The 25640-nt window shown below is 43.2% G+C and overlaps 1 protein-coding gene across 11 annotated transcripts in view; it reads left to right on the plus strand.

The window, feature by feature from the left end:
• Window positions 1-25640, plus strand: part of TPST1 (tyrosylprotein sulfotransferase 1) — a 185309-nt gene that overhangs the window by 38208 nt on the left and 121461 nt on the right. For 6 of the 11 annotated variants that reach the window (XM_028500101.2, XM_028500096.2, XM_024134175.3 and 3 more), the window contains exon 1: window positions 12561-12757. The exons of 1 other annotated variant lie outside the window; for it this stretch is intronic. The gene's annotated coding sequence lies outside the window, so the exon portion shown is untranslated. Of the gene's footprint in view, window positions 1-163; window positions 241-7291; window positions 7351-12560; window positions 12758-13866; window positions 13944-25640 lie in introns of those variants that run through there. 4 more of the 11 variants (XM_007106744.3, XM_055089719.1, XM_028500098.2 and 1 more) reach the window with 4 other exon arrangements.

Below are 25640 nucleotides of genomic sequence, written 5' to 3' on the forward strand. Positions count from 1 at the left end.
GGATTATCTGGATGTCCCTAGGATCCTGCCCCAAATCCAATGACAAGTTTCCTTTTAAGAGAGAGGAAGAGGAGGCCATGTGACCACAGTGGCAGAAACTGGAGGATACGGCCAAGGAAGCCAAGGATTGCCAGCAGCCACTAGAAGCTGGAAGAGGCGAGGAAAGATTCTCCCCTGGAGCCTGCCGAAAGAGCCCGGCCCTGCTGACGCCTCGATTTCAGACTTCTGACCTTCAGAACCGTAAGAGAATAAATACCTTTTGTGTTAAGTCCCCCATTTGTGGTCATTTGTTATGGCAGCCACAGAAAATGAATACACCTTCTGTCCAGCACACAAGAACTCGTGGCCAGTTTGTCCCAGGCTGTGTGTGTCCTGTGGGTGTGCACCCCCTACTTTCCACCGTGACTGCCAGCCCACGGCTGTGTACACCCGCAGAGCAGATATTTGTAAGGAGTGGAGCAAACAGGCAGGGGGCTGCGAGGGAGCCTGGCTGGGAAGGCCAGGCCAGGCGCAGAGGTCTGGAACCCTTCAGATTCGCTGGGGGCCCCTGGAAATGTTCTGGAAATAATGCCTCTAAGGCATTCCCCCCCGCCCCACTGAGTACTAGGGGCCACCAGGGAATAAGGAGGAAAGGATGGTCTTCCTGCTTCCTGCAAACTGGTCCCTCTCCAGGTCATGATTCTGGTGAAGGGGCCAGTACCCTTGAGGCTGCCGTGAGGTGCCTGGTGTGGTATGACTGCCACCCACACCTCAGTGAGCTGCAGCTCAGCTCCCAGCATAGCACTCAGACTGCCTGCCCTGCTGTCCGCACAGTTTCCTGTCCCCAGTGTTTTTCCTTCTCTGCCCATCCCAGTTCTGTGATCTCCAGAGCCTCAGCTCCGGGCCACCGGCCAACTCCACTTTCCTTGAATGACCGGCAGGCACATCAGGGCCAGGCAAGAATCATCATCAGACAGGGAACAGGATATTTTCACAGTCTCTGAAATACTAAGTCATTTCAACAGATTGCTTATAATTACAAAAGGAAAAACTGTAACTTCTCAGTGGAGAAACCCGGCAGATACCACCTTAACCAGATCATCAAAGTTAACATCACCAATAATGGGACAAACTGACCTCGTGTGTGCCTCCTGCTGCCATGTGCTGTGAAAGGCACAGCCTCACTCTCGGGGCCTTCCTGCCCCCCCAAATGCATAACCTGAGACAGCAAAGTCAAGTCAAAGGCTATTTTACAAATAACTAGTATGCCTTGAGAATGAAAGAGGGAGAAACTGTTCAATATTGTAAGAGGCTAAAGTGATACACCTAAATGCAACACATAGATGATGTGAATCAAAAATGTCACCTGCCCTATCGGTAAACAAAGGATGCTGCAGCCATCAAGCCATCACATTACAGGCAACCCCGAGGGTGAGCCCTGTGGGAGCTCAGGATGGGAAAGAACTGGATACTGGCCCTGGATAGCTAAGGTGCCTATCAAAGGAATGATTTCAGTGAGCCCAGACTCTTGCATCTTCCCATATATAGAAAAGCACTAAATTCATTACCTTCAGATGTCTGGTTGTTTTCTTTAATTAACAGTCTGTTTTTTTTTTTTTTTTTTTGAGTGTAGAAAGCGAGATTTATTAAGTACACTGCAAGGGAACAGCCGGCAAGACCAGGAGGGTCTGCCAACAGTAATCTTTTGATATGCCAGCTACCGGGTCTTTGTTGCTAAACGCCTGTATACCCTGGATCCTCCCTGACCTCTTTGGAGCCATCCCTCAGAGCCGTCTGCGAGGCTACTCCCGGGCTTGAGTGCTCAGAAAGTCCTCCGAGGGACTTTCCTGGCGGTCCGGTGGCTAAGACTCCACACTCCCAATGCAGGGGGCCCGGGTTCAATCCCTGGTCAGGGAACTAGATCCCACAGGCCGCAACTAAAAGATCCCGCATGCTGCAACGAAGACCCAGCACAGCCAAATAAATAAATAAATATATTTTAAAAAGAAAGTCCTCCAAATAAAACATAATTCTCAACTTTTAGGTTGTACATTTTTTTTCAGTAGACAATGAGAATGAAAAAAATGGTTGTGAAGGACATAATTGGGACAATTGGGGAAATTTGAATAGGGACTGTATATGTAGATAGTAAATAGTATCATATCAATGTTAAATTTCCTTCATTGGATCATAGTACAAGAGAATGTCCTTATATTTAGGAGGTACCAATGAAGTATTTAGAGGTAAAGCGACACAAGACACAATGTCTATAATTTATTCTCAAATGGTTCAATAACTAAAAATAATGATAATTATAGCTAGCTAGCTAGATGGATAGAGATATTAAAACAATTGTAGCAAATGTTAGCAATTGATGAATCAACAGTCACTTCGTAAGGGTACATATATTGGAGTTAATTGTACTATTCTCACCAATTTTTTTCTAGTTTAAAAAATTTCAAAATAAAGTAAAAAAAAACAACTTTGTGAACTATAGACATGTAGAACAAAGTGAACTGTGGATTCTTCAGGGAGATGCTGTCCCATCATTCAATTTAATCCATCTCAGCAAACATTCCAAGGCCTCTTATGGGCCCATAAACAGTGTTGGGTGTTGCAAGGAAAATTCCATCCCCCATCTAAGCAGCTTCCTATCTGATGGGGGTGAGGGAGGAGAACCAGACAAATACACAAAGAACAAGAATACAAAGTAGAATGGGAGAAAGGCCTTAAGAAAGGTGTAAATTGGGACACAGGTCACAAGAGTCACAGAGATGAGACCCTTCCGAGCGGAGCTGGCATTTCAGTGTAATGTAAGGTTGGCTGAATTTGCACTGGTAGAGTTGCACTCAGTTTTTGCTGGCTGGGTTGAGGAGTACAACACAAGTAGAAGGCTATGCGTGAGCACAGGACCAGAGTAGAGACAGGGGCACACTGAGTGGTGAGCAAGTCTTTGTTGCCTTGAGTGCCTTTGTTAAGTATGTGTAGGAAAGGCAGTGCTTGTCTTCTGCTCTTCTTAGGTTCAGTGGCTGTAGCCTGAGAACTAAACTGACAACACATTACAGGCATACCCTGTGTTTTTGTACTTCGCTTTGTTGTGCTTCACAGATACTGTGGTTTTTTTACGAATTGAAGGTTTGTGGCAACCCTGCAAGGAGCAAGTTTATTGGCACCATTTTTCCAACAGCATTTGCTCACTTCATGTCTCTGTGTCACATTTTGCTAATTCTTGTAATATTTTAAACTTTTTCATTATTATATTTGTTATGGTGATCTGCGACCTTTGATGTTACTGGTTGCTTTTTTAAAATTTGGCTGCATTGGGTGTTCGTTGCTGTGTGCAGGCTTTTCTGTAGTTGTGGCGAGCAGGGCTACTCTTTGTTACCATGCGTGGGCTTCTCATTGCAGTGGCTTCTCTTGTTGTGGAGTACAGGCTCTAAGTGCGGGGGCTCCAGTAGTTGTGGCATGCGGGCTCAGTAGTTGTGGCGCACAGGCTTAGTTGCTCCATGGCATGTGGGATCTTCCTGGCCCAGGGCTCGAACCCATGTCACCTGCATTGGCAGGCAGATTCTTAACCACTGTGCTACCAGGGAAGTCCTGATGTTACTATTATAATTGTTTTGGGAGCCATGAGCTGCGCCCGTGTATGATGGCAAACTTAATCAATAAATGTGTGTGTTCTGACTGTTTCACCAACCAGCCATCTCTCTCCCTCTTCTCAAGACTCCCTATTCCCTGAGACACAGCAATATAGAAATTAGGCCAATTTATAACCCTACCATGGCCTCTTAGTGTCCAAGGGAAAGGGAGAGTTGCATGTCTCTCACTTTACATCAAAAGCCAGAAGTGGTTAAGCTTAGTGAGGAAGGCATGTTGAAGGCCAAGTCAGGCCACAAGATAAACCTCGAGCCGAACAGTTAGCCACGTTGTGAATGCAAAGGAAAAGTTCTTGAAAGAAATTGAAATTGCTATTCCAATGAACACACAAATGATGAGAAAGCAAAACAGCCTTTTTGCTGATATGGAAGTTCTTTTTTTTAACATCTTTATTGGAGTGTAATTGCTTTACAATGGTGTGTTAGTTTCTGTATATAACTAACAAAGTGAAACAGCTGTATAAGAAAACTGTATAACAAAGTGAAACAGCTATACGTATACATATATCCCCATATCCCCTCCCTCTTGCGTCTCCCTCCCACCCTCCCTATCCCACCCCTCTAGGTGGACACAGAGCACCAAGCTGATCTCCCTGTGCTATGGGGCTGCTTTGTAGAAGAAGTTTTACTGGTTTGGTTAGAAAATCAAATCAGCCACAACATTCCCTTAAGCCAAAGCCTAATGCAGAGCAAGACCCTAACTCTCTTCAGTTCTGTCAAGGCTGAGAGAAGGAAGCTGCAGAAGAAAAATTTAAAGCTAGCAGAGGTTGGTTCATGAGGTTTAAGGAAAGAAGCCTACTCCATAATATAAAAGTGCAAGGTAAAGAGCAAGTGCTGATGTAGAAGCTGCAGCAAGTTATTGAGAAGATCTAGCAAAGATCATAAACGAAGGTGGCTACACTAAACAACAGATTTTTCAATGCAGACAAAACAGCCTTCTATTGGAAGAAGATGCCATCTGAGACTTTCATAGCTAGAGAGGAGAAGTCAACTCCTGGCTTCAAACTTCAAAGGATAGGCTGATTCTCTTGTAAGGGGCTAATGCAGCTGGTGACTTGAAGTTGAAGCCAGTGCTCATTTGCCATTCTGAAAATCCTAGGGCCCTTGAGAATTATGCTAAATCGACTCTGCCTATGCTCTGTAAATGGAACAACAAAGCCTGGAATGACAGCACATTTGTTTACAAATACCGACTACTTTAAGCCCACTGTTGAGACCTACTGCTCAGAAAAAAAGAATTCCTTTCTAAATACTACTGCTTATTGACAATGCACCTAGTCACCCAAGAGCTCTGGTGGAAATGGACAATGAGATTGATGTTGTTTTCATGCCTGCGAACACAACATTCATTCTGCAGCCCACGGATCAAGGAATAATTTTGACTTTCAAGTCTTACGATTTATGAAATACAGCCATAGCTACCATAGATAATGGTTCCTCTGATGGATCTGGGCAAAGGAAATTGAAAACCTTCTGGAAAGGATTCACCATTCTAGATGCCATTAAGAACATTAAGAATATTTGTGATTCATGGCAAAAGGTCAAAATATCAACGTTAACAGGAGTTTAGAAGAAGTTGATTCCAACCCTCATGGATAACTGTGAGGGGTTCAAAACTTAAGTGGAGGAAGTAACAGCAGATGTGGTGGAAATGGCAAGAGAACTAGAATTAGAAATAGAGCTCGAAGATGTGACTGAATTGCTACAATCTCATGATAAAACTTTAATGCTTGAAGAAGTGCTTCTTCTGTATGAGCAAAAAAAGTAGTTTCTTGAGATGGAATCTACTCCTGATGAAGATGCTGTGAAGACTGTTGAAACAACAAATGATTTAGAAAATTATATAAACTTAGTTGATAAAGCAGTGGAGGGGTTTGAGAGGATTGACTTCAATTTTGAAAGAAGTTCTACTGTGTGTAACATGCTATCAAACAGTATTGCACGGCTACAGAGAAATCATTCATGAAAGGAAGAGTCAGTCAATGCAGCAGACATTATCGTTGTCTTATTCTTAAAAATAGTGCATTTTGAGATGCTTTACATTCTGTCTATGGAATATGTATCTCTTAATTAAACTTACTCTCACTTAACTATGGCTCGCTCTTAAATTCTTTCCTGTGCAAAGCCAAGGACCCTCCCTTGGCGGTCTCAGGGACTCATCCGAGACCTGGGATATGAGCATTCTCTCATCCCCATTCTCCTGCAACAGTTGCATGTCCCAAATTGCACTTCTTTGCTTCTCCTTGATAAACTCATTTTGCTGATAAAAATAACTGGCTCTTTTATTGTTTTAGATTCACAAATATAAGCCGAATAAAGGCAGCTGGGACTGACTTGTTCACTGCTGTGTCCTCAGCACCTAGAACAGTGCCTGGTGCAGGACATTGGTAAATCCCCAGTGCTGGAGTTCCCCAGATCCTGCTGGGAGTAGCATGCTCTTCGAAGAAGCTGCTTGCCCTAGGAAAGGGACCTGGGAGGGTGGCAAGAAACTGGTAGCCTCTGCAGCCTATTTAACCAGGGAGGGAAAACCAAAGCCACAGGAGAAAATGGCCCTCTTAAATTAGAGCACAGGAGGCCTGAGCAAGCTCTGTCCAAGAGGCAGGGCCCAGGAAAAGTCTGCACTGGTGTCATGGGTCGGCATCCATGGGCAGAGAAGGTTTGGCTGCTCCCTGGAGCACCTCCCATCCGGGCCCCTCCCCTCCCTGGAGCTTTTCTCCACGGAGGGTCAGAGACTTGCCTTAGATGGAGGCAGACCCTGTAGCTACTCCAGCCAATACTCAAAAGCACCCAGAATGTCTCTTTTGTGTAACCTAAACGCCTCATCCTGAACTTCCAACTCAGTGGTTCTGACACCTGGTAGGGGAGCAGAATTTACCTGGGAGTTTTTTGTTTTTGTTTTTTAAATGTAACGAACATACAGAATAGTGCACATGTGTGTATAGTTTGATGAATTTTCACAAAGTGACCAAACCAGGTAGTTCCCAGGTCAGGAAACAGGATATCATCAACTAGCCTCTCTGAAGTTCCCCAAGTGCCACCTCCTTCCTAGTCGCTACCCCCATCTCTTTCCCTTGGGAGTCGGGGGGATGCTCCTCTCAGAGTTTCTGCTTCATAAAACTGACCTGATGCCCAGTGTCTATTTTACAAAGCTGCACAGGTGGTTTACTTGCATAGCTAGGTTTGGCAACTACTCCTGGAAGTCATATAATCTTCTTTGTTGTAAGTGGAACCAGAGGCAGCTTTGCTCCCAGTCTTCGGCTCAGCACTGGTAGCTGTCTAGCTAGGTTTACCTGTGAAGCAGTGGGCATTTCCTGCATCTGGGGTCTGCAGAGCACGGGGCGGGGGGGCAACTTCTGGACTCAGGAAGCCCAATTGGTTGGTTCCAGACTGGGCATGTGGCCCTCCCTCCCCGGCGGGAGTTGCACGAAGAGGTATTTTTGGAAGGTGCAGGAATTCTGTAACCATTTGGAAAATGCCTGCTCATAGGCTGGGCTGGATTCTCATTTTAAAATGATGATGTGGCTGAGGGGCCTGACCTGGCCAGTTTTCCTGGATCTAGGGGTGGGGAAAGTAAAGAGGCATGCTCATTTTTTTTCTCTTTTTCTTTAAATTGTATCACCATTTTCTTTTTGTCTCAAATCCCTCTAACCCACAAGCTTCAAGAGAATTGTGAGGTGTCTCCTGCAGTTCATGGGCTCTTTGATGCTGCTTGCAAGTAAGTGTTTCATCTTGTCTCAAGTCACTCAGGGCTCTGGGGTCACTTCAAGTCGAATGAAAGTTTAACCCTCAATTCCTCATCAAGGATCTTTGGCTCTGGAGCCCTCACCTGGAGTCTCCCTGCCCTTCCAGGCAGGACCCTGAACGCCCTCCTACTCTCTTCCCCGTGTCTCTCTCTGCTTTGCCCTGCTGCCTTCATCTTTATCGAGAGCAGAATCTTTTGTTTTTTTAAATTAAGTATAGTTAATTTACAATGTTGAGCTAATTTCTGCTGTACAGCAAAGTGATTCAGTTACACACATATATACATACTTTTTAATATTCTTTTCCATTATGGTTTATCACAGGATATTGACTATGGTTTCCTGTGCTGTACAGTAGGACCTTGTTGTTTATCCATTCTCTATATAATAGTTTGCATCTGCTAACCCCCAACTCCCACTCCATTCCATCCCTCCCCCTCCCCCCTTCCCCTTGGCAACCACAAGTCTGTTCTCTATGTCTGTACATCTCTTTCTGTTTCGTAGGTAAGTTCATTTGTGTCATAGTTTAGATTCCACATATAAGTGATATCATATGGTATTTGTCTTTCTCTTTCTGACCTACTTCACTTTGCATGATAGGTCCATCCATGTTGCTGCAAATGGCATTATTTCATTCTTTTTTATGGCTGAGTAGTATTCCATGGTATGTATGTACCACATCTTCTTTATCCATTCATCTGTTGATGGACATTTTTGTTGTTTCCATGTCTTGGCCATTGTGAATAGTGCTGCTATGAACACAGGGATGCATGTTTCTTTTTGAATTGTAATTTTGCCTGGATATATGCCCAGAAGTGGAATTGCTGGATCATAAGGCAACTCTATTTTTAGTTTTCTGAGGAACCTCCATATTGTTTTCCATAATAGCTGCACCAACTTACATTCCCACCAACAGTGTAGGAGTGTTCCCTTTTCTCCACACCCTCTCCAGCATTTGTTATTTGTAGACTTTTTAATGATGGCCATTCTGACCGGTGTGAGGTGGTACCTTACTGTAGTCTTGATTTACATTTCTCTAATAATTAGCAATGTTGAGAATCAATCTTTTCATGTGTCTGTTGGCCATCTATATGTCTTCTTTGGAGAAATGTCTATTTAGCTCTGCAGTTTTTGCTAATCATCCATTCACTCATCCATCCATTCATTCAACCAGTGCCAGGCCCTGTGCTGGGGACAGCATGGAGGGTCAGGCTGACAAACCATCTTCTGTCATCACCATTTCTGCCCTTACCCTTGACAACTCTTTGTCCCCACTTCTCCACTTCCTCCCAAGGCCATGTCCGTGCTCTCTGAAGGACTTCTGTTCCTTCCCTTGCATGGCAAAGGTAGCCTGCCCTCTCCATTATCTGCGTCCAAGCCCCTTGTCCCCGACCCTCATTTCCAGCTCCCTTGGGCTGAGACAGAGAATAAAAAAGTAGAATCTGGCATGAGTCTCTTCCCCAATTTTCCATTTCTGAGCTCCTCCCCATCCCTTCCACCTCCCACCTCCACCACTATCCTCTCTCCATGCCAGATCCTGGAATGGAAGTGCCATGAGTGGGGAGCTGCTGTACTTTTGTCCTTCCAGGGAATTCCCTGGCAGTCCAGTGATTAGGACTCTACGCTTTCACTGCCAGGGCCCCAGGTTTGATCCCTGGAAGGGGAACTAAGATCCTGCAAGCCATTCAGCATGACCAAAAAAAAAAAAAAGAAACCAAAGCAAAGCCAACAACCCCCCAAAATAAAAGTGCTGGAGGGCTGGGCTGCCTCTTCAGTTCTCCTCAAAGCCGGAACGTTCTTAGGTGTGTTGCACGGATACTGTCCTTCTAGGAGGTGGGATGACTGTAGGAAGGTGTCCTCACTTACTCTCAGCCAGGCCTTCTTGCTGGGAGATGACTCCCTGAAGTAGAAGCCGGGCAAAGGTTGAACTAGAAGACGGCAGTGGCTTCTGGGTACTCACTGGGGTGTCAGTGAGCACTTGTCTACTTCCTCTCTTTCCTTGGGCCTACCAGCCTGTTTGGAAGAAACAATCTCTGAGCCTTTGAACTGCCTATCAGCCAGGGGACGAAGCTGTCTAGGCCCTCAGGTGAGGTTCTCTGAGTCTGAGCTGGTCACCTGGAAGAGGTAAAGCTGGGGAGAGAAAAAGTAGATCCAGAATGTTCAGAGTATGTGTACTCAGTATGAGACTTACTAAATGACACAGAGCAATACATATGTCACATAAACCAGATATTCATATAGGCTTGATCAGTGAGTTTTCCAGAAAAGAGTTCTTTTCTTAAAAAAAAATTATGTATTTATTCATTTTAAATAGGTAATCCAAGCACAGGGCACAACATTTAAAAAAGTGCCAAAGAGTATATATAGTGAAAAATAAATGTCTTTCCCTCTCCTGTACCCAAGTTCCTTCAGTTTCCCTCCCGGAAACAACCACTGCTGCCAGTTTACTGTGCATCCTTTTGGAGATTGTCTCTGAAAATCACAAGTGTGTGTGTGTGTGTGTGTGTACTTGAAAAAAATACAAATGGACATATTATATATATTGTTTTTAACATTGTTCTTTTCACTTAAGAGTATATTTTGGAGACTTTTTTCTTAACATATATGGGTTGGGGGTAGATTTGGAAAGCCGAAAAACTTGTTCCCATATGACCCTGAGCTTTGCTTCAGATCAAGCAGCTCCTTGTTTGGGGCTGTTTTTTTTTTTTACAGTGTGGTCCCTGGGCCACCTGAAGCTGTCTTGCTCAGGGAGACATCCTGCCACAGGACGGGCAGGGAGTCAACCTTCCTGTCAGATTTCACTGGGATTCATGTCCCCCATTCTTACTGAATTCCTCACGTCTGGAATTTGTTCTCAGAGTTTATATGAGAGATACCAGCAGCAAGCCCCGACCTGGCTACTCAAATTTTTGTTATAACGTCTTGTAGGTAGGTGAAGTATTTTCTGGGTATTGTGGAGGTCATCTCAAAGCTGCATTTCTGGCTTGTGGAGAGACGATGGCAGGGGCTGTGTTTAAGGGATTAACGCTCCATGGTGCTGGCCGTGGCTTCAAGATTACTCAGGTCAGGGTGAGCTGTTTCCCTGAAGGGGTCTGGAATGCAGGAAGTGGAATGGGACACAGCTCTTACTTAAAGTTAAAAGACTTGTTAAACAAACGACTTTGGGTGCAGATGTATCTAGAATCACCTTGTAGAATGCTGTGTCCTTTCCCTTTCCTCTTGCTTTCTGCCTGCCGACGTTGTTCATTTTCTTTTGATGAGCTTTGTAATTCTAGTGTATCATTTCTGATGCACCAAAGCAGCTTGGGTCAAATCAGATCATCTTCTTCATTTGATTTAAATGTTCCATAGAAAAATATTGTGGTGGGTATTTCTTAAATTTCCTCAGGTCAAATTGCTTACAAGGTTTTGCCAATTGAATAAAGAGAAAACAGTTAGATATACTGAGCCCTGGTTCTTAGAGCGGCACCACAGCCTGGGGCTTTCAGAGGTTTGTTACCTTATTTGCTCTTTTTAAAAAATAACAGCTTAGGGCTTCCCTGGTGGCGCAGTGGTTGAGATCCGCCTGCCGATGCAGGGGACACGGGTTCGTGCCCCGGTCCGGGAAGATGCCACATGCCATGCCACGGAGCGGCTGGGCCCGTGAGCCATGGCCGCTGAGCCTGCGCGTCCGGAGCCTGTGCTCCGCAACGGGAGAGGCCACAACAGTTGAGAGGCCCGCGTACCGAAAAAAAAAAAACAAAAAAAAAAAACACAACAGATTATTGAGATATAATTCACATACCATACAATTCACCTACTTTAAGTACACAATTCAATTTTTTTGGATATTCACAGAATTGCGCAATCATCACCACAATCAATTTTAGAAGATTTTCATCAATCACTCCCCCCGCAAAAGCCCCATAGCCATTAGCAATCACTTTCCGTTTCCCCCCATCCTCCTCAGCCCAAGGCATCCACTAATGTACTTGCTTTTTCTATGGGTTTGCCTATTCTGGACATTTCATATAAAGGGACTCATATAATATGTGGTCTTTTGTGACTGGCTTCTTTCACCTAGCACGATATTTTCAAGAGTCACCCCTGTTGTAGCATGTATCGGAACTTCACTTCTTTTTATGGCCAAATAATATTACATTGTGTGGATATGCCATATTTTACTTATCCATTCATCAGTTGATGGACATCTGGGTTATTTCCACTTTATTGGCTACTATGAATAACGGTGCTGTGAACATTCGTGTACAAATTTTTGTGTGGACTTCACTTGGTCTTTACAGCAACTCTCTGAGGTACATATTCTACAGACCTCATTCTATAGATAACAAAACTCATTCCAAGACGGTAGACAGGAATTGTGAATACAGCTGTTAGATTCCTGAGCCTATGCTTTTTCCAATGTACGTTCATAGAGTTGAAATAATTGCTTTGACAGAACCTCGTGTGGATATACCTGTAGGTATTGTGAACACGAACGGGTATTTTTCAGTAGTGAAATTTCAGCCCTCCCCAACGTCCCCCTTCTCTTTGCCCTTTTCTCCTTTCCTAGTTTTCACTTCTTTCTTTCAAGTATCAGTTCCCCGCCCCTGTGGTGGGGACAGAATCTATCACTCACTTTGGTGTGTAATGAAATGTGTGAATTTGATATTTATATTTTTGAGTCACCTCAATGAGATGAAAGCTCCTCTGCCAGCAGCAAGCACAGAGGTGGTTTCTGAAGCAAGGACAAGCAGAGAGAGGATTTCTTGGAAAAGTTCATTCTCCTGTCCTGTCCCAGGATTTCAAGGCTGAAGGGCACCCACGTTGGAGGTTGGGGCTACGGTGGACAGCCACCTGCCCCCGGCTCCCCTCCAGCTAGGTCGCGCGCACCGTTGCTCGGCAACAACCCGCTCAAACAGGTGGCGGCCCCAGAACCCCGCGGGGAGCGCGCACACGCAGGGACGCAGGGACGCCCGGGCGGCCCCGACGTCAGACCCACCCCGCCCCTTAGCGCCTGTCAGACCTGGCGGAAGGCCGAGCCCCGCTCCCCTCGGGGTGGGGGTGGGGGGGCAGCCAGCGGAACCCACGAATCAGAGAGTCCGACACATCCCCCGGCCGGGCGCCGGGCAACCAATAGCCGCACGCGTGTGATCCCGCGCCCGTCCGGGAGGGCGGCTGCAGGCGCTAAGGCGGCGACTGGGGGAGTCGCTGCTGAGGCGGCCGCGGGCCCGGGTCGCGTCAGCGCAGCTCCGCGCGGCCGAGCCGGGCTGGCAGCAGCTGGCGCCTGGCGGTGAGGGCGGGCTCCCGGGTGGGTGGAATGGCCCTCACCTAGGGCAGTGGGAGAAGCGGCTGAGCCGAGGATGCTGGGGAGGCGGCGCGGCGGCTCCTCACTCATCCCAGGTAAGGGGGACGCCGCGCTCGCTGCGGCTCGGGTCGGAGCGCCGTCCCGGCCCCGCTGTGCTTCCGCCGCCGCTCACCTAGCTGCGAGTCCCGGCCGCCTCTGTCCTGGCATCCCTCGGCCCCAGTCGCCGCCGGCTGCCGCATCTCCCCTCTGCACTCGGGCCGTTGTCCAGCCCCGCCCCCTCAGCACAGAGCCCGGCGGCCCGGCCCGGCCCCGGCGCCCACCCCTTCCCCCAGCTCCGGTGTTTCCCTGTCTCGGGCTCCCCTTTGGCCCGGCGCGCCCCCCCCCTGGTCGGCCCCCCCCCCCCTCCCCCCCCCCCCCCGGCCCCGCTGTGCTTCCGCCGCCGCTCACCTAGCTGCGAGTCCCGGCCGCCTCTGTCCTGGCATCCCTCGGCCCCAGTCGCCGCCGGCTGCCGCATCTCCCCTCTGCACTCGGGCCGTTGTCCAGCCCCGCCCCCTCAGCACAGAGCCCGGCGGCCCGGCCCGGCCCCGGCGCCCACCCCTTCCCCCAGCTCCGGTGTTTCCCTGTCTCGGGCTCCCCTTTGGCCCGGCTCGCCCCCCCCGTGGTCGGCCTCCCGCCCTCTCCCGCCCCCTCCCCGCCTTTCCCTCTCTCTCGCGGGGCTGGCACCGTTTCCCAGCCCCCGCGGTCCTTCGGGGCGCCTGCCGGGGATGAGACGCCCTGGCCCCCCCGGATTGGACTTTTGCCCTCACCTCTACCCGGGCTTCCCTTCCTCAGTCTCACCCCATCCTTGCCTCCTATACGGTGTCCTCTGGACATTTCACTCGCGCCCTCCCACCCCCACGCCACGTGTCCCTGGGTTTTGCCCTTTTGCTCCCAGTTGCCTTCCTTTCCCAACTCGCCCCTTTTCCCTTCGCTTCCATCAACCACCGTCGCTAACACTTCTTTTCCTTTACAATGAAACCTTCAGACACTAGGACTCTCCTGAATACCCGGTCTATAGTTTTAACACCGTAGTTCGTCTTTCAGTGAGCTGCACCCATAACGTGTCAAGTGTGTTGCCCAGAGTCTGGCACACAGTAGGCCTGGTACGTGGTAGGTGCTCACACGTGTTACCATCTTCCTCCTTCCAGGCTTTTGTATTCTCCACATGGTGGTAGCAGGAGGTCCAGTATCCAAAGGGAATTGATGCGCTACCTGAAGAGTGGTATGAATTAGGTGGCAGAGGTGAATTAGTGAACTCCAAGTGTGATAGAGATTACATTGTCAGTTATTTACTCACTGCAGTCATCCCGAAAAACTGAATTCTGCTCTCTTTGTGCCATGTGTTGTTTTATAATAATTGGCTTTGTAAAAGTATTCTTAACAATGTTTGCAATGTAATTGCCCCCTTAACTCCCCCCCCCATCTGGTGTTTGCTGAACCTTTATTTTTTAGGGAAGAAAGAGCCTTAACTCCTAGTTGAAATAGCATTGTGTGTAAGAAGTATTTCACATGTTTATCTCCCAGCTGGATAGTCCAGTCTGCAGTGAATTTTCATCCTTTAAGAGCCTGCTGGGAGGAATCAGGTTCAGATTTCTTGGAATCAGCTGTTCAAGGGACCAAAAATGCTTAGGAGTGGAAGTTCTGACAAGTTCTCTAAGAGTGAAAGAGGAATTAGCCACCCACGCCCCCCTTTCTGGCTCTCAGAGGAAATGACTATAGTCGATTTTTAAAAAGAGTAAAATAAGTTTGACTTTTTAAAATTATAAAAGCAGTGTTACTGGCCTCAAGCCATTCTTGCCACATTTGCTCTGATGGTTTCCAAGCCTGGATGAATCAAACGGTCGGCTTTTTCTGCTCCTAGGGTCTCCAGAGCAGGCTGGAGGAAAGTGTGTAACAGCCGCTGGTGCTGTTCTAGACTTCTGGATCCCAACTTTACTTGCACTGTCTGGAGATGCTTTGACTTACTCCTCAGCTTCCTTTTATGTACCCACACCTAATTGCTGTCTATAGGTTTTTACCGTTCTCCTCTCCTTGTCCTACTCTTGACTTCTCTACATTGCTTATCTTGTCTCCTACTTCACAGAAGAAATTGTTGGGCATCAGCCCTGAACTCTTAAGGGTGTGTCATTTTTCTGTGTGCTTATACCTCTCTGATATCTGATCTCCTTTCCTTTTACCAGAGGAAGAAGGTGTTACTTTCTAAGGCTAACTAACATCTTTCCTATTCTATATTCTCTCTCTTTTTCTCAGCCTGCACACATGCTCAGGTTTTTTACCAACCAAAACAAACAAAAACAAAACATTGCCTTGATATACTTTCCCTCAGATTAATGTGGTATTCCTTAGGGTTTTATTTTCTGTTCTTTTCTCTGTCCTCTAATTTCCTTGTGTGATTACACTTCCCTTCATGGCTTTAAGTAGCACCTGTATATTTTTGGATTTCAAAGATGTATGTTCAGTCCCCATTTTTCTTGAACTTCAGGTGTTTCGTATTTTTGTCTGTCTATTGGGTAACTATACTTGGATAACTTGGTACTTCAAACTTGGTTATTTTTTCCTTTCTCTTCCCTCATCTTGCTCATAGCTGTGTCAAGCACATCCACAAGCTTCCTATTTTAGGGTCTTCACCCTAGAAACCTTAGAATCCTCTTCTTTCCTATCATTAAGTCTACCATAGATCCTGTTGTTCCTATCTGAAATCCTTTTCTTTCTCTCCTCATTGCCAGAAGATTGGTTGAGGTCTATGTTTTTCCTGAACAGAGTAGGCCGTTGTCAACCCAGGGTCTACTTTAAAACCACCTGGGGAGCTTTTAAAAGTTAAGGATGAGGGGATCAAGGCATCCAGGAGATTCTGATTCTTGGTCTGGTGTGGGGCCAGACCTTTTCATTTAAAAAATGTTTCTCCTCTTGTAAAAATAAAATACAGTGTGTGTGTGTGGAAAAAAAAAAAGTTTCTCATGTGGCAGTAACAGGCAGCTAGGGCTGAGAACTGGCTTGAGAGCTCTAAGAGGGAGTGAGAACCCTGAGGAACTATATATAGCATTTAACTCATCCTTTATAAATCAGCATAAATGTCACTTTTGTTGGCATGGTTAGTTGCCTACTTCCCTGATATTTTGTACATGTACCTATTAAACTACTTACCACATTTTATTTAAATTATTTCTCATGGGCCCATTTTTGTCATGACTAGGAGTTCCTTGAGGTCTGGGATTATGCCTAAAGGTAAACTACTGTTTCTTAAACTACTCGGAGCACTTCTGATACCAAATATGTAGGTCTTCCCCTCACATTAAATACTTCTCCAACTCTCCAGGCAACAACTGGGTATTCTACAATTTAACTTAATTATTACTAACTACCTGGATTTAGTGCAGACCCCACAGATTAAGGACTCAGTCCTGCACGACTCCTTCCAACTTCAGACCAATCACAAGTCCTAGATTGTGACCTGTACTTCTGACAAATTGGGGCTTCCCACAGCTCCCTCGTCAGGTCAGTAATTTGCTATAATGGCTCACAGAACTCAGGAAAGCTCTTTACTTACCTTTACCCATTGACTGTATTATAAAGGCTGTAACTCAGGAACAGCCAGATGGAAGAGATGCATAGGGCAAGGTATGTGGGAAGGGGCATGGAGCTTCCATGAGCTTCCATGCCTCTTCTGGGCTCGCCATCCTCCTAACACCTCAGTGTATTCACCAGCCTGGAAGCTCTCCCAGCCCCTTTATTTAAAATTTTCATGGAGGCTTCATTACATAGGCATACTTGATTAAATCATTGGCCGCTGGTTATTAGCTTCTTTCCCCTTCCAGAGGTCAGGGGTTGATTCCTCTGGCAGCCAGCTCCCATTTTCCCAGATGTGGTTGAAAGGGCCCTATTATGAATAACAAAAGATGTTCCTCTCACCCCTATCAAGAAATTTAAGGGTTTTAGGAGCTCTATGCTAGGAACCAGGGATGAAGACAGATATACTGTTCTATTCTACAATAAATCTTATAATATCACAATATCACAATGCCTTATTTATCTCTTCATCACTGCCTTGCACAATACTTGGTGTATTTTAGAAATGATAAAAATTGGCTGAATGAATCACTTGGTAAATAATGTAAAACAGATCACTGAATTCACGGTTTTGCAAGCTGACCAGCTGTTTCTTTTTTGGCTGCTTAACAGGTCACTAGTCATACCTGCACAGTCATTCTTGTTTTAAAAAACACACACACTCTATAAATTAGAGTGCATTAAGAGAAATATTTGCTCTTATGCTTTGGCTTTTAAGATGGTTAAACTATCACAGTATTATAGAGGTTCATTCAGGCTTCCTCTTTAGCAGATACTATTTAAAATAGATTTTATTTCATATGGTTGAAGCAGATGTATCTATTTTAAACAAATAGCTCTGATTTTAGGCTTATAAGCTTTGGAATCTTTAGAACAAAAATTGTCCAATTGATAAAGATCTTGAACAGTGGCAGAACTTTCTTTTTAACTAAGAGAATTAAGGAAGTAGGATTAAAGCCATCTACCTATGTGAATAGCATTGGTGATGGCGAGGGGGGAAAATCTGTAATTCTCAAATATTTAATTACTGTTATAGGAAAAACTTGTAATTGCTCATATATTGATATCAGCATATTTTATAATGCCTCAGAGCTAAGATGTAAACTGTAGAGTTGTTTGCCTTTTTTTGTTTTTTAGTTTTTAGTTTTTTTTTTTTTTTGGTCATGCCGGGCAGCTCTTGGGGTCTTAGTTCCCCAACCAGGGGTCAAACCCTGGCCCCTGGCAGTGGGAGCGCTGAGTCCTAACCACTGGAGCGCTGGAAACCAATGGATTCCCTGTTTTTTAGTTTTCTTAAGACTTTGTCAGCTATGTCTCTTTATAGAATTTGTGGTTGACAGGTCTTTACTTTCAGCATTTGAAAAATGTGCCACTTCCTTCAGATATCCATGATTTCAGATGAGAAATCTTCTGTCATTGGGATTTGTGTTTCCCTATAGCTAATGTATCCTCTCTTCCTGGCCGCTTTAAAGACTTTTTTTGGTCTTCAGTTTTCAGAAGTTTAATTATGGTACGTCTTAGCATGGATTTCTTTGGGTTTATCCTATTTGGAATTCTGTTAGCTTCTTGAACTGTGGGTTAATGTCATTTGCCAAATTTGGGATATTTTCAGCCATTTCTTAGAATAACTTTTCAGCCCCACTCTCTTTTCTTTCTGTGACTCTGATGATACAAATGTTAGGTCTTTTGTTACTGTCCTATAGGGCATGAGGCATTCTTCTTTTTTTTTTCTCTGTTGCCCAGATTGGGTAATTCTTAATGTTCCACTTCTAGTTTCAAGTTCGCTCCTTCTTTCTTCTGTCATATTCATTCTGCTGTTGAGCCCATCTTGTGTTATTGTATTTTTCAGTTCTATAACTTCCATTTGATTTTTTTCTGTTTATCTTCTCTTTCTTTGATAATATTTTCTATTTTGTCATTTGTTTCAAGAATATGTCTCATTGCTCATAAAGCATGATGACTGCTATAAAATTCTTGTCAGATAATTCCAACATCTGACTCATCTTGGTGTTAGCCTATGTTAATGTCTTTATTCATTCAAGTTGTGATTTTCCTGGTTCTTGGTATGATGAGTGACTTTTTTTTTTTTTTTTTTGTGGTACGCGGGCCTCTCACTGTTGTGGCCTCTCCCGTTGCGGAGCACAGGCTCCGGACGCACAGGCTCAGTGGCCATGGCTCACGGGCCCAGCCGCTCCGCGGCATGTGGGATCTTCCCGGACCGGGGCACAAACCCGTGTCCCCTGCATCGGCAGGCGGATTCTCAACCACTGCGCCACCAGGGAAGCCCATGAGTGACTTTTGATTGTGTCCTGGACAGTTTTGATATTTTGTTAGGAGACTCTGGATCCTATTTAAATCTTTTATTTTATAGGTGAGAGAGATTAAAAGTTACAAACTTCCAGTTATAAAATAAATAAATCTTGGAGGTGTAATATACAGCATAGGGAATATAGTCAATAATATTGTAATAACTTTGTATGGTGACAGATAGCAATTAGACTTATGGTAGTGATCATTTTGTAATGTATAAAAATATTGACTCACTATGTTGTACACCTGAAATTAATATAAATTGTCAGTCAGTTATACTTCAATAAAAAAATGCCTTCTATTTTAGTAGGCAGTCGCCCTAAAAAGTTTAATGCATAGGGCCCAGCCGACTTTCTTTTTTTGGTAGCAGCTTTATTGAGCTATAGTTCACATGCCATACATTCACCCATTTAAGGTGTAAATTTTTTTTAGTATATTTACAGGGTTGTGCAACCCTTACTACAGTCAATTTTAGGACATTTTCAAGAAACTGCATACTCCTTACCTGTCACCTCCAACTCTCCCACTTGTCATTCCCTCCATCCCTAGGCAACTGCTACTCTGTTTTTTCTCTATATAGATTTGCTTATTCAGGACATTTCATATAAATGTAATCATACAATATGTAGTCCTTTGTTAATGGTTTCTTTCACTTTGCATGTTTTCAAGGTTCGTCCATGTTGTAGAATGTATCAATATTTTATTTCTTTTTCTTGCTGAATAATATTCTATTTTATGCATAGACCACATTTATATATTAATCAGTTAATGGGTGTTTGGGTTGTTTGTACATTTTGGCTCTTATAACTAATGCTGCTGTGAACATCTGTGTACAAGTTTTTGCGTGGACATGTTTCATTTCTCTTGGATATATACCTATGGGTGGAATTGCTGGGTCATGTGGTAACTCTAGAACTCTAGGTCTAATATCTTGAGGAACTACCAGACTGTTTTCCAAAATGGCTACTCTATTTTACATTTCTCTTAGCCAGAAATGAGGGTTCCACTTTTTCCACCTTGTTGCCAAGGCTTGTTATTATCTGACCTTCATATTTTAGCTATCCTAATGGGTGTGAAGTAATATCTCATTGTGGTTTTGATTGCATTTCCCTGATGGCTAATGATGTTGAGCATCTTTTCATGTGCTTTTTGGCTATTTGTGTACCTTTGGAGGAATCTCTGTTCCTTTGTCCATTTTTAAATTGAATTATTTGTCCTTCTGTTGTTGAGTTGTAAGATTTCTTTATATATTCTGGATACTAGACCCTTATCAGATATGATTTGCAGATACAAATCTCCTGTTCTGTAGGTGTTTTTTCACTTTCTTTCTTTTTAAAAATTTCTTTATTTTATTGTTTATTTTTGGCTGTGTTGGGTCTTCGTTGCTGCACGCGGGCTTTCTCTAGTTGCGGCGAGCGGTGGTGGCTCTTCGTTGCAGTGCTTGAGCTTCTCATTGCGGTGGCTTCTCTTGTTGCAGAGCATGGGCTCTAGGCACTCAGCCTTCAGTAGTTGTGGCATGGCGGGCTCAGTAGTTGTGGCTCGTGGGCTCTAGAGCGCAGGCTCAGTAGTTGTGGCACCTGGGCTTAGTTGCTCCGCGGCATGTGGGATCTTCCCAGATCAGGGCTCGAACCCGTGTCCCCTGCATTGGCAGGCGATTCTTAACCACTGTGCCACCAGGGAAGCCCTCTTTTCACTTTCTTGATGGCACAAAGGTTTTTAATTTTGATTAAGTCCAGTTTGTCTGTTTTTTTTCTTTTGTTGCTTGTGCTTTATGTTTCATATTTAAGAAACCATTGCCTGATTCAAGGTCATGAAAGCTTAGTCCTATGTTTTCTTCCAAGAGTTTATAGTTTCAGCTCTTACATTTAGATCTTTAATCCACTTTTGTGAATTTTGTATGTGGTATGAGATAGGGGTCCAACCTCATTTCTTGCTATAGATGTTCAGTTGTCTTAGCACCGTATGTTGAAAAAACTATTCTTTCTCCCTTTGAATTGTCTTGGCACTCTTGTCTGGTTGGAATTTTGATAGAGATTGCATTGAACTTGTAGATCAGTTTGGGGAATATTGCCATCTTAACTGTATTATTCTTCCAATCCATGAGCATGTAATGACTTTTCACTTATTTAGATCTTCTTTAATTTACTTCAATAGTGTTTTCTAGTTTTCAGTGTACAAGTTTTGCATTTTTTGGTTAAATGTATGTCTTAATATTTTATTCTTTTGGTGCTATTGTAAGTGGAATTCTTTTCTTAATTTTGTTTTTCTTGTTATTGATAGTATATAGAAATATAATTGAGTTCTTTATATTAGTCATGTATCTTAAAACCGTACCAACTTAATTTAATAGTTCTGATAGTTTTTTAGTGACTTGTTAGGATTTTATATATACATGATTTATAATCTCTGAAGAGAGATAGTCTTACTTCTTCCTTCCAATCTGGATTGTTTTTCTTTTCTTTTTCTTGTCTAACTGCCCTGGCTAGAATCTCCTGTATAATACCGAATAGAAATGGTGAGAGTGTACATCCTGTCTTGTTCCTGATATTAGGGGGAATAGTTAAATGTGAAGTTAGCCGTGGGTTTTCTTAGATGTCGTTTTTCAAGTTGATGATGTTCTCTATTTCTAGTTTATTCATTGTGTTTATCATGAAAGAGTGCTGGATTTTGTTCAATGCTTTTTTCAGTGCCTATTTGAGATCATGTGGTTTTTGCTCTTTTGTTCGTGTGTATGACATTAATTGATTTTCATATGTTGAAACAACTTTGCATGCATAGAATACACCACATTTGGTTATGATGTGTGATTCTCTATATATGTTGTTGGATTTGGTTTGCTGCTATTTTGCTGAGGATTTTTGCATTTATATAATAAATGTTTATTTATAGTTTTCTTGTATTGTCTTCGTCTGGTTTTGGAATCAGGAAAATTGGCTTCATAGGATGAGTTGGGAAGTGTTCCCATCTCTTCTGTATTTTGGAAGAATTTGTTAAGGGTTGGTGTTCATTCTTAATGTTTCATAGAATTCACCTGTGAAGCCATCTGGTCCTGGGCTTTTCTTTGTGGGAAGTTTTTGATTATTTATTCATTTTCTTTACTTGTTATAGCTTTATTCAAATTACTTCTTTGTGAGTTGATTTTAGCAGTTTGTGTCTTCTGGGGATTTGTCCATTTCATCTAGGTTTTGTAATTTGTTACATTACAATTTTATAGTATTCCATACAATCCTTTATAATCATTCTTATTTATGTAAAGTTGGTAGTAATTTCAGTAATTTGGTCTTTAGTAATTTGGGTCTTCTCTCTTTTGTTCTTGTTCAGTCTAACTAAATGATCGTCAATTCTGTTGATCTTTTCAAAGAACTGACTTTTTGTTTTGTTGATTTTCTCTATTCTTTTATTCTCTATTGTATTTATTTCACTAATTATTTCCTTCTGTCTGCTGGCTTTGGGTTTACTTTGTTCTTCTTTTTCTAGTTTCTTAAAGCGTACAGTTTGGTTGTTGATTTGAGATATTTTTAATTTTTAAAATTAAAAAACTTTAAAAATTCAGATATAATTGACATATAACATTGTGTAAGTTTAAGGTGCGTAACATGTTGACTTGAGATCTTTTTTTTTTTTTTTTTTGCGGTACGCGGGCCTCTCACTGTTGTGGCCTCTCCCATTGCGGAGCACAGGCTCCGGACACACAGGCTTAGCGGCCATGGCTCATGGGCCCAGCTGCTCCGCGGCATGTGGGATCTTCCCGGACCAGGGCACGAACCTGTGTCCCCTGCATCGGCAGGCGGACTCTCAACCACTGCGCCACCAGGGAAGCCCGAGATCTTTTTTTTTAATACAGGTGTTTACAGCGATAAATTTTCTCATAGCATGGCTCTCGCTGCTTTTGTCATGTCCCGTAAGTTTTGGTTTTTATCGCAAAGTATTTTCTTTTTCTTTTTTTTGGCTGTGTCGGGTCTTAGTTGCAGCATGCAGGATCTTCATTGAGGCATTCGGGGTCTTTCGTTGTGGCACATTGGCGTCTCTCTAGTTGTGGTGCGCGGTCTTCCCTAGCAGGCTTCTCTCTAGTTGTGGCATGCAGGCTCCAGGGCACGTGGGCTCTGTAGTTTTGTGGCATGCAGGCTGTCTCGTTGAGGTGCATGAGCTCAGTAGTTGTGGCACGTGGGCTTAGTTGCCCCCTGGCATGTGGGATCTTAGTTTCCCAACCAGGGATTGAACCTGTGTCCCCTGCGTTGGAAGGCGGATTGTTTACCACTGGACCACCAGGGACGTCCCCCAAAATATCTTCTAACTTCCCGTATGATTTTTTGACTCATTGGTTATTTAGGGGAGTGGTGTTTATTTTCACATCCTTGTGAATTTCCTAAATTATTTTCCTGTTATTGTTTTCTAATTTCACTCCATTGTTGTTGGAGAATATACTTTGTATGATTTCAATCCTTTAAATTTACAGAGACTTCTTTTATGGTCTGTTTTAGAAAATGTTACCTGTGCACTTGAAAACAATGTGTATTCTGCTATTGTTGCTTGGACTGTTTTATAGACGTTTGCTAGATTTTGTTGGTTTGTAGTGTTGTTCGAGTCTTCTGGTTCCTTGCTGATCTTTTGTGTGGTTGTGTTATCCATATTGAAAGTAGAGTATTGAAGTCTCTAATCTGTTATTGTTGAATTGTCTATTTCTCTTTTCAATTCTGTCAGTTGTTGCTTCGTATATTTGGGGGTTCTGTTATTAGGTGCATGTATGTTTATAATTGTGATATCTTCTTGATGGATTTGTCCTCTTGTAATTATAAAAATGTTCCTTGTCTTTAGTAACAATTTTTATCTTACAGTGCATTGTATCTGATGCAAGTATAGCTACTCCAGAGTCTTTTGGCTACTGTTTACATGTGTGTATTTTTCTCCCCTTTTGCTTTCATCCCACTTAGTCTTTGAGTCTAAAGTATGTCTTGTAGAAATCATATATTTGGATTTTTTTTTTTTTTTTTTTTTGCGGTATGCAGGCCTCTCACTGTTGTGGCCTCTCCCATCGCGGAGCACAAGCTCTGGACGCGCAGGCCCAGTGGCCATGTCTCGCGGGCCCAGCCGCTCTGCGGCATGTGGGATCTTCCCGGACTGGGGCACGAACCCATGTTCCCTGCATCGGCAGGCGGACTGTCAATCACTGCGCCACCAGGGAAGCCCTGGATTTTTAAAAATTGGTTTTTGTTTTTGTTTTGGTCCATTCTGCCAGTCCTCACCTCTTGAGTGTGTAATCGATTTACATTTAATGTAATTACTGGTATATTAGGATTTATGTTTTCCATTTTGCTATTTGTTTTCTATATGTTTTATGTCTTTTTATTTTCTCTATTCCTCCATTACTGCCTTTTTGGTATTAAATATTTTCTAGTGTATGTTTTAATTAGCTTGTTATTTCTTTTATTATAATCTTCTTTATTTTCCTGGTGATTACAGTTAGTATCTTAGAGCAATCTATTTTGGATTAATACCAACTTAATTTCAATAGTATGCAAAAACTTTGTTTTAATAGAGTTCTGTTAATTTCCTCCTTCTTTGTGTTCTTATTGTCATTCAAACTGCATATTTTATAATAAAATCCCATCAACAGTTATTTAATTATTGCTTTATGTAGTTGTCATTTAATTCATGTAGGAAAAGAGTTACGAACAAAAATATGTTTATACTGCCTTTTGTATTTATCTGTGTAGTTATCTTTGTTAGTGCTTATTTCTTCATGTGGATTTGGGTTACTGTCTAGTTGTCTTTTTATTTCATCATTAAAGACTCCCTTTATTTCTTGTACAGCAGCCCTTCCAGCGATGAATTCTTTCAGTTTTGTTTACTGGGGATATCTTAATTTCTCTTTCTTCTTCTTTTTTTTAAAAAGAGATGGTTAGTTTTTTTTTATTTTTTAGATTTTTAAAAAATTTTAATTTAATTAATTTGCTTTTTGGCTGTGTTGGATCTTTGTTGCTGTGCGCAGGCTTTCTCTAGATGTGGCAAGTGGGGGCTACTCTTCGTTGCCGTGTGCAGGCTTCTCCTTGTGGTGGCTTCTCTGGCTGCAGAGAGTGGGCTCTAGGTGCACAGGCTTCAGTAGCTGTGGCATGCGGGCTCTAGAGTGCAGGCTAAGTAGTTGTGGCACACAGGCTTATTTATTTGCTCCATGACATGTGGGATCTTCTCGGACCAGGGATCGAACCCATGTCCTCTGCATTGGCAGGTGGATTCCTATCCACTGCGCCACCAGGGAAGGCCCTCTCCTTCATTTTTGAAGGATAGTTTTGCTGGATCTAGAATTCTTGATTGGTAGTCTTTTTCCTTTTCTTTTAGCACTGTGAATGTGTTATCCCACTGTCTCTGGCCTCTGTGGTTTTGATAAGAAGTCAGCTTTTCATCTTATTGAGGATTTTTGAATGCGATGAATCACTTTTTTCTTGGTACCTTCAATAACCTCTGTTTTTGGCTTCTGACAGTTTGATTATAATGTGTCTAGCTGTATATCTCTTTGATTTATCCTACTTGGTGTTTATCTAGTTCCTCAGTTGTTAAGATTAATGTTTTTCACTGAATTTAGGGTGTTTTCAGCCATTTATTTATGTAACTGATTTTTTCCTCTTTTTGTCTCCTCTGGGACTTCTGCATATTTTGATGTGCTTGATGATATCCCACAGATCTGAGGCTGAATTCATTTTTGTTCATTCTTCTTTCTGTTTTTCAGACTAGAAAATTGATCTCTCTTTAAGTCTGCAGATTCTTCAGCTAGCTTAAATCTGCTGTTGAGCCCCTCTAGTGAATTTTTCATTTTAATGATTATACTTTAACTTCAGAATTTCTGCTTGGTTCTTTTTTTAAAAGAATAATTTTTATCTCTATTGATACTCCCTATTTGGTGAGAAATTCTCATAATTCCTTTAATTTCTTCAGACATGATCTCCTTTAGTTCTTTGAACATAGTTACAAAAGCTGATTTAAAGTCCTTGTCTAGTAAGTTCAACATCTGGGCTTCCTTAGGGATAGTTTCTATTGACTGCCTTTTTTCCCCTGTGTTTGGGTCATACT

The sequence above is a fragment of the Physeter macrocephalus genome, chromosome 14 (assembly GCF_002837175.3).
Source record: "Physeter macrocephalus isolate SW-GA chromosome 14, ASM283717v5, whole genome shotgun sequence".
Taxonomy (NCBI): Eukaryota; Metazoa; Chordata; class Mammalia; order Artiodactyla; family Physeteridae; genus Physeter; species Physeter macrocephalus.